Below are 14,328 nucleotides of genomic sequence, written 5' to 3' on the forward strand. Positions count from 1 at the left end.
TACCTTACCACCTATCACTTCAAAATCATAGATACATTAAACTACAACTCTAATAACATATATCCAAAAAAGTGTCTGAGTACCAGTGTACACACTTACTTCTTTCTTCATTTGCAATAACTTTTGTTTTTCGTATTGCCCATTCCGGTCACACGCACAACACTAGAAGACCAGCATTATACATATTTGCAACTTGCCTATAAAACATTATTATTGCATATCTTCATTTTAACTACGAATTACGTAGGCTTTGTCGCTAGTCATTGGTTTCTCTCCCACAAACAACGAGTTGACGCAACACAATATTTTATTTTATTAAAAAAATTTTAATTGCTGTAATAATTTAGATATAGTATACTTGAATTGTCTACAACTCTTCATGCCTATTTTAATTATAATTACGTCCTCCAAAGACTTAGCTATTTGTAAAAAGCTTTCCTAAAAAATATTTGTTTAAAAAACATTTCTTAAAAATAACATACATATATGACAATACAATGTTTGTCGGGTCAACTAGTAATTTTATAAACTTGTAATAGGAACATTACTATATTAAATGCATTAATTTGCAAAATAAATGCGTAATTCTTTAAAAATAGTAGCAACAAAAATAGCACTAACTACAAGAATTGCATCAGATGAGGTGAAAATACTATCATGAAAATAAATGTACTAAATTTTAATACAAATAAGGAATTTGGCCAATTATTGGCAACTAAAACGTACATTCCAATAAAAGTACACTATTTGGTAACGCGAAGAATTTTATAAGCTCAAAATGCCGATCGGATAAAATCAATATAGATGAGAATAAAATTAAAGTTATTAAATCTGACAGTATCGTAAGAAAAAGATATTATACATTCACTAAATATGATAGCACAAAAATATTTACACTGTTTTTACAGGATTGTGATAGCATTAACAGATATAATAGCTGTATTCGATTCGCTGAGCGTTACTCTCCAGTGAATAGAACAAACTATACCGGACGCTTAAACAAAAACGTGTGGTGCAACTCTGCTCTAACATGTCTTCTGACGTATGGGCAATTGTGTTATGGCACAAACAGTCACCGACGCAATACCGTGGACCGAATCAGCTGATACGGCCTATCTTATAAGAGCGCAATGTAAATAATTGTTCATTGACCACAACTGACCACCGCCTAAACAGACTGTACGGTGGGATATCCGCGAAAATTTGATTTTTTCCATAGAAACGAGTGAGCAAAGAGTGAGAGAGCAATCTTTTGCAACGCAGGGTTGCCTATCTCGATATTTTGTAGTAATTAAAAAATTAACTTGAATTTATTTGAAATATTCTTAAAATTTCTCAAAATCACTGTCGAATACACTTATTTATAAATAGGTATACTATTTTTAATCGCTGGATTTTAGTTTTGAGCTTTTACATTATGAAAAATTATAACTAAAAAACTAAATGTGTGAAAAATCGTGTATACAAATTGAAAAATGGCAACATTGGTGAAATGAAAACTGATTTCTGCGTTGCAACTACGGGCATAACTTTTGACAAATTTGATTTGATTTGGGCGGTGACTGTTGGTGCTATTACTATTTTTTTGAACATGGGTGGAGAAATACTTTTTTCGTGACAAAAAACGTTTTAGTAACCTCTTATTTTGGGTTTCTTTAAACTATTGTAATTGATTTTAAGTCTTACGATTTTAAATCAAGGAATAAAAAGAAATTTGTAGCCTTTATCAATAGTAAAACTGATCTAAGATATACAAAACAAAACTTGATAGCTTTGAAGATAGCGGATATACCACTTTAATGAGGTATCCGCATACTCTCTTGTTCGAGTTCAACTCGATATCTTTGTTGTTTCGTTTCCTTTTATTTTTTTTTTACTAGAGCTGCTGAGAAATAGCGAGCAGAGAAAGGGCGAATCGAAGACAGCTAATAAAACTTGGTGCTAAAATAAAGCATAACTAAACAATTACTACTCAGGACTATTGGGTCCATAATATTGTAACGGGTTTCTCGATAAATCGTCTGCAGCGTGTCATCGCTTCTAGTCAGTGGATAAGTGTCTTTCCTCGTTACATCATTCAACCTCCTATGGTCCACACAGAATCTCATGCTGCCATCTTTCTTCTTCGCAAGTACTACAGGTGAACTTCATGGACTCGCTGATGGTTCGATTTTGCCGCTTTCGCTCATTTCCCGTATGGTCTGGCTTACAACTTCACGTTTTGCTTCCGAGAAGCCTGGCGGATTGGTCTTGCCTCACCTGTGTTAATAAAATGTTTCACAACTTTGGTTCTTCCTGTACGCAACTTGGGTGGACGTCTATTTTTTCTCATGCAATAATTTCTCACGCCAAACCTTCTCACCAATAATTTGTTATGCAAAGATTTCTCGTAAATATATTATATCTCACATTTTCATCAATCAATATTACAGCTGTTAAATCGTTCAATATACCTATATACTGTAGTTTATTTGTGTATATTTATTTTCTATATTTTCTCGACTCTATGCTTTATTCCTTTCACTTTTGTGAATTTCGCTCCTATAATTTTCACCTGTTAGTTTACATTTAATGAGTAATTTGATATTTCGAGGCATTGCTGATGTGTTGTGATTGTAACTGTTGCCACGTTGTTTAATAATAAAATGCCTCTCCATTTTATAATTAATCACAAAGGAAAGAACTCCCTTTGCGAAAACGGTTTTATGTATAGTTATTATCGCGATGGTGATACTTATTTGGCAGTGTATTTATTATACGAAGGGAACGTGCCTTGGTCAGTGTTATACAACGTCTTGGTAAGTATTTGTTTCATTATAGATAATGTTACCTTACATTATTTGTCTAATTTGTTGATAAATTTTTGATGATATTTTATTTGTCATTAGTGTTCAAGATGGCGACCGATTTAACAGCTGTCAAGTGATTTATTCTTAGTATGGTTTGGCAATTCATCATGAATAAACCCACGCCTGAATAACGCTTGCAAATAGTGCAATTTTATTTCGAAAATAATGGTTCTGTGCGGAATACGTATCGCGCATTACGTTCATTTTATCGTATGATGTGATGAAGCGCACTTCTGGTTGAATGGCTACGTCAACAAATAAAACTGCCGCATTTGGAGTGAAGCTAATCCTCAAGTGTATGTCGAAACGCCGTTACATCCAGAAAAACTGACTGTTTGGAGCGCTCTATGGGCTGGTGGAATTATTGGTCCGTACTTATTCAAAAACGAAGATGGCCAGAACGTTACAGACAATGGTGATCGGTATAGAGCCTAACTTTTTCATTTCTGAATTAAACAACCATGATGTCCAGGAGCTGTGGTTCCAACAAGACGGGGCAACATGTCACACAGCTCGTGCCACAATCGATTTATTGAAAGACACGTTTGGTGGCCGCTTAATTTCACGTTTTGGACCTGTAAATTGGCCTCCAAGATCTTGTAATTTAACACCGCTAGACTACTTCTGTGGGGTTAATGTACAGTCATTGGTCTATGCACATAAGCCACAAACGCTTAACCATTTGGAATACAACATTCGCGTGTTATTGCCGATATACGGCCACAAATGTTGGAAAAGTTCATCAAAATTTGGACGTCCAGATTGGACTACATCCGAGCCAGCCGTGGCGGTCATATGCCAGAAATCATATTTAAAATGTAACGCCACAATATTATCTTTCGGATAAATAAAATTTATATCAATCGAATAATCCATCGTTGTTTTATTGCAATTTAAAGTTCTATACCTCTAAAAAAAACACACTTTACAAGAATTTGACCACAAACATGCCCCTGAGTCTGCCAAAATCGAAACTGCAAAAGTAACGAGAGAGCTATCAAGGAGCATTGTTGGAGCTGCAGTTAGCACCGCCTCAACGTCTGCTGTCGGTGTACTTGGTAATAGTTCGAACATGTTCCGTACAGTGTCTGGTATAAGGGCTGATAATGAGATAATTCCTGCTAATACTGTATCAATTAATGAATTAATAATTTCCGATGCGTGTCGTTAGGCTTGGAGCGGAATTCTTGGTATGTGATTCACGTGAGTTGCTTAATTATCGCCGTGGAAGATATATTATTTTTACAACTGAGCGTAATTTGAGTTATCTTCAGGCATCAGATACTTGGTTTGCCGACGGAATATTTCATGTACGCGAGGCATAATTTTTCCATTTACATTCTTGTCTGGAAAATCGAAGCAACTATACCGTAGTATATTGTCGAAATTGAAGACCATCAATCCTGAATTGAACCTAAAATTATTACGACGGATTACGGGTTGGCTTTCATAAAGGCTGCCCAGGATATTTTTGTTGTTACAAATGCTTGGGTATTTTTTTCATTTTGGAAAGAGTCAATGGAGGAGAGCACAGGGATGTGGATTACATGCTCGATATGTCGGAGATGGTGACTTTGGATTGCAGTTGAGAATGTTGTATGCTCTTGTAGCCGTGTATGATGAGTTAATGACAACTACGTTCTTTAAGGAAAATGCTGAAGAGTTGCAGGAGCTGCTCGATTATTTCGAGACTACATGGATTGGTAGTATCAATCGTCGTGGCCGGACGGTGACCATGGTACAAATATTCCAATCGAAGGCTGACATGGAAGTTTTAATGTTCGGGCGCAAGCTGCTCATATGAATATGTGTGGAAGTTCATTGAATTTTTGCGTGATGAGCAAGCCCTTGTTGATGTGCGATTGGAACACTATGTTCATGGTGATCAACCGAAAAAACCGAAAGCTGCTTACATGCGTCACAATCGACGTATTTTAAATTTTGTTAATGATTATAACGTCCGTCCGCCGACGGATTATTTGCGCGGTCTCCCGCATAATTTAGAATTTTAATATTGTTTATTTATATTATTATGATTGTGTCAGTAAATGTATGTTCAAGTATCACAAGCATTAGGTTGTGTATAAATATTTTAATTTATCCTAATGTGTGTAAATATTCTTGATAAATTTGTCTCATAAGACATTTTTGTGGTTGAGATATTTTTATATTGATAAAATTCTCCAGTCAGAAATTTTTGATTGAAAAATTTTTCCGGATATATAAGAGACGGGAGGCCGCAACTTTGCCCCAGCTAATGGTCATACATCTTTATTAACCAGTTCACATGGAATTATGAAATGTGACGCGCCCGTATCCACAGTCAGTATACGTTTTTTGCCATCTACTCATCCACTAGCGGTAACGTTACTCGTATTCCTGCTAATGGAGATTACAGGGCATTTGTTTGCGGGAGCCAGTCCGTGCTCTTTTCGGCTTTAGTTTAACAATTTGTTGGATTTGACACTTGCTTGATCTTCCTGAGCTTTGCGTTTACGTCCAACTGAATTGGACTGGTTACAATTGCGTGTAATATGACCACATTTCCGTAGTTGAAGCATTTAATCACACCATACTTAATGATCTTTCTGTGTTCGATTGCTAAGCAGAGATCCAGCTTCCTGTGTCAAAGCATACTAAACTGTTTCCGCAAACGTTAGATTTGGACATGCTAACGCAGCGAAGCGGGTAGTGTTATCTCGTATTCCATTAACGAAGGTCTGAATTTTCGTGTCCTAGATGAACTCCAAGGTTTTGTGTACTTAAGTTAAGTGAGCTAACCTCTCAATCTCTGTAGAAAGCTCCTGCATCCTGCTCTTTCAACTGTGAGGACACCTGTGCTGATATACATCTTGCATCTTGGCCATTTACAAATATTTGACAGTCCCACTTCTGACACCATCGTAACGGATTTCTCGATAATTCGTCTACCTTGTAACTCACACTTGAGTTCGATCACTTGATTGCTAAATGAAAATCATAATTTAATGGATATACACTTATCTTAATTTCTAATTCAACAACTTAACACAAATTACTCGTTATTCGAGTTTAAAATTTATTGCTTATAGCTCAATTGCTCTTTACACGGCAACACTCTAATAAGAACTGTTTTTGCTGCACAATCCAGCAGCCCTTATATAGTAGATTGTGTACAAAGCTTCGCTTCTCGAACATTCTGCCCACTACAAATTTCGCTATCTAGTTAGATCTAGCAGTTTATCGTCGATTCTGATTTTTTCTGGCATTCGTGCTCGCCACAAAGTTTCACACAATTATTTGTGTATAATGCAAGTTCATTTCAAATATTTTTACTTTCATTTTAATGTGTTTTGTAATTAAGTGTGTTTTGAGAACTCTTAATACTCTGTTCGCACCGAATTGAAATCCTCTTGAAAACACAATTTATGGATTGTGGAACCAAAGTCGTTCTGACCGACATTGTGTGTTTTCGATGAGTTTTCATTGACAGTTCACACATCTACATCATTTGTTTACATTTGTTATGTACCCTACAAGAACAGTGACGGTCATCTGATGGGTAATATGACAGTCATAGCTGAAAAAATTTTGTCAGCGCGCAGAACAAAGTTTCTATCATATTCGTAAGATCCTTGTTTTCTTTTTGTTTGTTTGTTTTGTTTTTTCTGAGTCATTGCTGACCATAAATCCGTCATAGCTGAAAATTGTCAGTTATGACTGAAACGCTATCAGAAGTGCAAAATTCTTTTGCGCAGTAGATAATATAAATTTTATTTCTTTAATAAATTTCAAACTTTTAATCAAAATTAGTTATAATAATATACTTAAATATAAAAAGAAATGCAACAAAAAATATAATAAAATATGAAAATATAAAAATAAATTTTCACTTGATGCCATCTCCTCCTCTCAATAGCTCTGCGTACGTCTTTCTCCAATCAGTGGATAGTTCTGCATTTAAAAATGCAAATGTAAATTAACAGTACTAACATATCAAATGTGAGTGTATTGGTGAACCCATCAGAAGTTTCTTGTAGGGTACGTTTATGCCAATTATGGAATGTAAACAAATTTTCAACTGACATTTAGGGCTGGCAAAATATGTCTATTAATAATATCGATTAAACTAGAGCAGTTACCGATTATAATGAGTGGAATGTAAGTTTTCAAGGGGCTTTCAGCGAAAAACTGTGTTTTCGTTTGACAGATTTTGTATGGATGAAAACTTAAGTTTTCGCGTGAAAACCTCTTGTCTATGAAAACACGAATTTTGTGTCGGTGCGAACATAGTATAAGACATAAAGTTAGTTAAAATGATTAATACAGTGTATCACTAAAATCAGTATGCAGCGATGATTTCTCCATGGTACAAACAAAAAAAAATTCAAAAGTAACAATACAAAAAAAATACAATTTTATTCATTCTTCAAAGTCTTATCTTCATATTTACAACAAAAAATTATAGAGAAATAATTATTGATTAGCCAGATCGGCTTCATCTACAAAAAGTCTTAAAATCACATCACAAAAGTAAGTATGCATTCAATCAAAAACCGAATTTAAGAGCAAATTTTGCAGTTATACTAAACTTTTAATATTTCGTTGGATAGCCTTTATTCTTTTTGACAGCTTTTAACCGCGATGGCATAGAGTTTACCAGGTTCTGAGTCACAGAAGTTGGAATCTTTCCCCATTCCTCCATGAGTGCTTTCTTTAAGTCATCTTTGCCCTTTATTTCATGTTTCCTTATTTGCCTGTCAAGATGTTCCCATAAATGTTCAATAACATTCAAATCTGGCGATTGAGGTGGTGTTTTTAGTTGCTTTGGTGTGTTATACAGCAGCCATTCTCTGACAACGTGAGCTGTATGCTTGGGATCATTGTCTTGTTGGAAGACATGAGAAATGATCGCTCAAGCCCCAATTTTAATGCACTTTGCTTCAAATTATCCTGCAAAATGTTGAGATAAATAGTTTATCCATTATTCTGTCAATCAGAACCAGATTTCCCACACCAGAAGCCGCCATACAACCCCACACCATAATTGAACCATCACCATGTTTAACTGTGCCGGTCATGTTTTGAGTATCGAGCTCTGAATTTACTTTTATCCATACTTTTTCACGTCCGTCGGAACCAGATATGTTAAATTTACTCTCGTAACGGTATTTTAAAAGTTTTGGTCTTTGGTTTCGTGCATTTTTACAAATTCAATTCTTTTCTTTCTGTTTGTACTATTTACGATTGGCTTTTTACGGATGTTTCGACCGTGGAAACCAGCAGTAACGACGAATGGTTTGGGGGTTAGAAGTCTTGCCAGTTTCTTTTTTAACTTCCCCCTGTATTTTAAGGGCACTTGTTTTGGGGTTTTTCTGTACCTTTCGCACAATTATTCTGCGTTCCTGCTCCGTGAAAATTTTCGGGCGCCCAGTTCTTGGTTGATTCTTGGTAATACCTTCGCTTTTAAATTTTTCATTAATTTTTTGGATTGTGGCGTTGCTTTTATTAACGTCTTTTGCAATTTGGCGTTGGATTTTATTATCTTTGTACAATTTTATTATTAAATCCTTCATATATTGTGAAAGTTCTTTGCCTCGAGGAGCCATGATCAAAATACCAAAAAACTTTAATTGAAATTCAATTTATAACTTTAAAAAAGGTTTGCATGTACACAACTAAACAATTTTGATGGTTTTTCTCGCAAATAAATCACAAAAAGACTACTCGAAAACATAAATTTGTGAACTGCATACATACTTTTGTGATATGATTTTTACTGGTTCCTACGAAATGACGCCAGACACGATAACGGAACAATTTGTCGGCGTCATGTCTTTCATATTCTTGGAAGAGACCTTGCATAGCACTTGCATATATATTTTAATAAATAAATTTCGAATTATTGTGGCAATAAATTCACATATTCATATATTTTATTTGGTTTTTTTCACTTTAAAACTGTTAATGTGTCTAAATCGGGTGATAATGTGAAAAATGACTACTACTGACAAGCAGATGACGCTAAATCAGAGTAGCACCGGGAGATTCTCCTCGGTGACGAGATTAACAAGTGTCATTTTTATATGGCGAGAGCTTGCTAAATCCAGTAGATTAGTGAGATAATATACTCAACAGGCGAAATCTTGTAATTAAGTTTCGGTCAGAACATGGTATTAGATATAAAATTGGTTAAAAAGATAGTATATTTTTTACATTTTTTCTTGGATGAAGTACATACGTATGTATGTATATATTTTAAGTTTAAACGGAAAAGAATTATGGGTAGTCTAGTTTAACCATTTTGAATTAATTTGCAATAATCGTACAAAATGATTTTGAATTTATGATTATGTATAACATTCATTGCATACAAGTTAAGTTTTCCATTGTTAATAATTATTTTTAAAAATAAGTGGACTTGTGTGCTCCGTTTTTATTAGTTCAAATTTACCTAAAGACTAATTACAAAATTTTACTTAACATTAAACTAAACCGAAGTCTGTTCTAGTCACGTCGTTAGCCATTAGTTTATATTGCCGATTTGCTGATGCGGTGTCAGCTTCGATAATGTTTTTAATTAATTTTTTTATTACTAATTTTGTGCCATTGCAAAGCCGTAGTGGGTTCAAATTATGAAGCAAAATAACCGGAGATTCAACCCATGCCCTGCATATCCAATGAATTCAAAAAGTCGATTGGATAATTTAGTTTCCTTGGCGTCGATAGATTTGTATGAACCAAGCCCCATGGCAACAACTGTTGTATATGAAATCGGTCGGTAATTTTATGCATCCAGTATTATCACGTACAGCAACTTTTCTATTGACAATATTTAAGAGTTGTTTTGAGAAAGTTTTGACAGATGGATCTTGAAGCATATGAACGCACATGTTCACTATCAGTTGTGATTTTATGAAGCATTGATATCATTAGCGTATGTTGAAAGTCTTGGAAATCACCTGAAAGGAGTAACAGAGCGTCGGAAACAGTATGCGGTCGTAAGTTAATTTTTGTTCATCATTTAGTAGTGGAACATTATACCGATACAATATATCGTCAGTCATCGAATTTTTATGATATTCCCACAACCTTTTTGCTCGGATCAGGAAAAATGCCATCATCTTCTAGTAATCCCAGTGCAATACATGCATCTTTATACGTTTGATGCGGTTATCCATACCTTTACGTATATTTTGAAATGGCAATGGACCGGTGACATTAACCAACATAATTCGTAGATAAAAACACTCAGTCTGCCTTGGATTGACTGTATATACAATACCCAATTATTATAGCACGATTTCGTTCGTGAAAATAGGCATTGGACGTTTTCAAGATACAGAACTAAATCATATGGCATCAACTAAATCATATGGCATCAACGGCGTCGGCCACATGTTCGCTTGTGAGACGAGATTTTTCCCGAAATACCATTGAATTATGATCAAAAATGCTGTGAAATCATAATAAGGTTCTGAATAAACTTGACAGTGACATTGTACAATTGAATTGAAGTGGACATTTGCAATATTTTGCACGTAAACTCAATTAAAAGAAATTTTCAAATACGCAAAAAGACTACGTTTTTTTTTTTTTTCGTCTCTCTTTATAACATTATTCTTCGTTGTCGAATTTTCAAATTTCGTCGTACTTTGCATTCGGTTCGAAACTATGCTACGTATGTGAATTTCGGTTTTGAACGAGTATAATCGTATGTGTAGAAAATAGTACACTAAGCAAAGTTTATAACATTATTCTTCGATGTCGAATTGTCAAATTTCGTCGTACTTTGCATTCGGTTCAAAACTGTGCTACGTATAAATAACATGGACGAGATCTGCATAGAAAGCGAGAAAAAAGAAGCCGGCTTCGATTTCATCCATTTCGTAATGTTTGCAGAAGTGATAACGGAAGACACCTGGCGGGGATAACTGATAAAAACAAAAAATTTTGTCCTAAAAAGAAAACATTTAGGGGTATACAAAAATAGATGTTGGCCGATTCTCAGACCTACCCAATAAGCATACCAAATTCCATCAAAGTTGGTACAACCACTTCGAAGGAGTTTGGCAACAAACACCGTAACACGAGAATTTCATATATTAGATTAATTCGTTTTGCATTTAATTTCTGTTGAACAAATTTTATAATATAAGTGAAAATTTGACGTAAGGTTGCCGCTGCATTTAGGGATGGCGCGAGGGCGTTAACGCTGTGCGGTAAAAATCGCGCCGCTAAACACTTTTAGTTAGGTATGCCAGTAATATTGCTGAAGAAACGTCTGGCAGTTGAATTGAACAGATACAAGGTTGTTATCAAATTACGTTGCATGTGATAGCTTTGTAACTTTAGTTACGTTAACCCACATGTTTATGTTTGTGTGAGTGATTGGTGAGTAGGTGACTATATTGACATTAACTGACATGTGTCAAAAATTTACTATATTTGAAATTTCCTTGTCAGTTTTATATTAAGTTGTTAGTTTACTAGGTTAATTAATGTAAGTTTTTTTTGTTTATAAAATAATATAAATATTAATTTGCGTGCCTAAAGCATGTGTTTGTTTCTTAATTTAAGAATTTTACCACCTGCAGTTACAATAGATAGGGCATAGGTTGTAGTGGATAAGTACGAAGTGTAATTGACCCCCGTTTTGGTCATTATAGAATTAGGCAGTGAAGATACATCTTAGCTCTTCTCCAATTAGAACTATCTCGACTTCAAACACTAATTTGTTTGAAGTTGATACCCTGAATAAATCCTTTAAGCCCTAATATTATGAAGACCACACATATTCTTCCTCTTTAGGTAACTCTCAAATAGGTAACACTTGGGCAAATAGTAGGCAAACGCAAACGGAGCAATATTTGACAGTTGATTCCTTTGTTATTTGTAGGTTTATACAATTATTACGAGCGAGATGAAGAAGAAATATAAAACTCCAGCTTGCGATAATTGTAAGAATTTAACAGTTGTAACTGTTGGGATATAGTCACATATTGACATACACTCCCAACACTAACTAAACATATGTACAAGTGCCTATTAGTTTTAAGATGCATGTAATCTGATACCTAGAGATAAACTAACATATGTACAAGTGCCTACGTGCACATGTCCCATTTTATCAGTTCTAGGATGAATGTAATTTGATAGGATGCCTAGGGATAAGTAAACATACATATAAGTACCTGCGTGCACAGCAAATTAGAATATAAGAAATACCAAACAAAAAATAAAAAGTCTAAATGAAGATCTGAGCAAAGAAGCTTGTTTCTTTTATTTAGTCCAATATCAGTCATCCAGGATCGATACAAGAGTATCATCCTAACTAATAACAAAACTGGCGACGAGGAAAAACATACGATAGCTAAATAATTGACAACAAAACTATATACTCGGTTGTACAACTTACACCAACTTACTTACCAAGAGTATGTGAACAACGTGATTACCATAGGATAAATATATTATAAAATCAATTAAATAATTGACAGCAAAGTGAAGCAAAAAAGTTGAAAAATAAAACATAAAGTCGAAAAAGGGACAATTAACAAAAAATACAAAAAAACAAAAAAAAACTACAACAGCCAAAAATCAAGTGATTTTGCAGCAATTTAAAAAGCTTAATTAAAAAATAATAACAATAAAGAGACACAACGAAAACCTAACATAAATACAAGTACAGCGGAAACTATAGCAGCAGAAGCAACAATACCATTAACAACAGCAACAAAAACAACAATAACGACAAAAACATCAACAGTGGAAACAATAACAGCAACAGCAACAACAACATCAACAGTATCAGCAACAGGAACAGGAACAGAACCAAATAGGGGTAGGTAGGTAGAGTGGCTGTCTAACGACGCACCTAGGCCTATAGGAGGTCCATTGTGATACCACCGGGACTAATGTTCCCTCACTCTATCGTCTCCTCTCTGAACCAACCTGTGCTCCTGATGAAGCTCATCAGTATAAATAATTTTATATTAGCAACTTCTGATACGTCGTCAAGAAATCCACGACCGATAGTTGTGGTTCTTTTCCTGTATAGATGTTTTACTGTCTCCTCTTCTTCTACTTCTTGGCAGCTTCTAATAGTCGTTGTAAGGTACACCTAGCCTGCTGGCATGTCTACCTATTAGACAGTGACCGGTTAGTACCCCAATCAGAGTTCTTATATCATTCCTTTTGAATTTTAATAGTCGGTTTGTACGACTCACGCTCCATTTCTGCCACGTTAGTCTGCTGGTTGAGCAGGTTATTGATTGTCTCCACCGAGACTCTGCTATATTTATAGCATGCTCGCTGATTAAGTGTTTGCAAGTTGCCAGGGGCATAAAAATGCCCTCTTCTCTCTTCTTTCAGGGGTTAATTGTAACTCGGTGCCTGTCTTGCCTAGTTCATCTGCTTCGCAGTTACCAAGGATATAACTATGCCCTGGAACCCATTGCAGAATTATCGTGAAGTAGGATGGTAGATCCTCTAATAGATCAACACATTATTTCACTTTCTTTTATGAGACCATAGGAGACTTGAGTAATTTCAAGGCCGCTTGGCTATCCGTATAAATATATATGCTCCTTGTTGTGAGCACACTTTTTGTCAATACAACAAGGCTTTCTTTGATTGCTGTGATCTCCGCCTGGGAAACACTGCAGTGGTCTGGTAAGCGGAAGGCGAGTTTGGTGTAAAGTTGAGGAGAAGACACCATCTCCCACTTGATTTTCTAGTTTGGATCCATCCGTGTAGATGCTAATTCCTGGATTCCTCTCCACCTCGTCCCTTTCCCACTCCTCTCTGGTGGGGAAGGCAATATTGTGGACGGAATTTAGCTTCAATTCTATTGGATAGCAGAAATCCGTGGTTTTAGGTAGAAACGGGGACGATCTAAGTATCCTAGAATGCCCCTTGTTGCAGGCGACTAGTTGGGAGGATTCCCTTAGTCTGAGACTAGGAGGAGAAGAGGCAGACTTTGCTGCCACTTGCTTACAGAACAGGTCTGTTGGCAATAAATGTAGAATGACGTTCAGTTCCTGGCTAGGCGTTATTCTAAGAGCTCCACTAATGCATATACTGGCTGCTCTTTGTATACTTTCCATACGCCTCACCGCGTATTTCCTATCCATTATTGCCCACCATACCAATATACCGTATGTCATGATTGGTCTGACAACTGCTGTATAGAGCCTGTTGGGTTGCCGATTGAGAACCACTGGTCATATGTTCTATATATTTTTGCTATTTCTTGTTCTCTACTTATTAGCCTAATATTCAAGGGCAAGCATTAGAAATCATTCACCTCAATGCAGTTAATAATTGTATTTGCATTGTGTACATACTTACATATTTATTGCTTGCTCGCGCTTACTTTGTACACTTATGCTACCGCTATGTTTTCGTCCACGCAATTATATGAATATTTGTTTGTGCACATTAGCTAGTCCCATTTAACATGTACTAAGCTTAATATGTAAGCAGCCTCTTGCAATGC

General features: G+C 35.5%; 2 long non-coding RNA genes across 2 annotated transcripts in view; both read left to right on the forward strand.

The window, feature by feature from the left end:
* The first annotated feature begins 67 nt into the window (after nucleotides 1-67).
* On the forward strand, nucleotides 68-3,720 carry LOC138858167 (uncharacterized). The gene is made up of 2 exons (XR_011397390.1): nucleotides 68-2,798; nucleotides 2,889-3,720. It is a non-coding gene; the product is annotated as an uncharacterized lncRNA (long non-coding RNA).
* Nucleotides 3,721-6,822: 3,102 nt separating this feature from the next.
* Nucleotides 6,823-14,328, forward strand: part of LOC118681677 (uncharacterized) — a 37,567-nt gene continuing 30,061 nt past the window's right edge. Inside the window, exon 1 of the long non-coding RNA XR_011397323.1 lies at nucleotides 6,823-7,361. This is a non-coding gene — a long non-coding RNA (uncharacterized lncRNA). The remainder of the gene's footprint in view (nucleotides 7,362-14,328) is intronic.

This window comes from Bactrocera oleae, chromosome X (assembly GCF_042242935.1).
Source record: "Bactrocera oleae isolate idBacOlea1 chromosome X, idBacOlea1, whole genome shotgun sequence".
Taxonomy (NCBI): domain Eukaryota; kingdom Metazoa; phylum Arthropoda; class Insecta; order Diptera; family Tephritidae; genus Bactrocera; species Bactrocera oleae.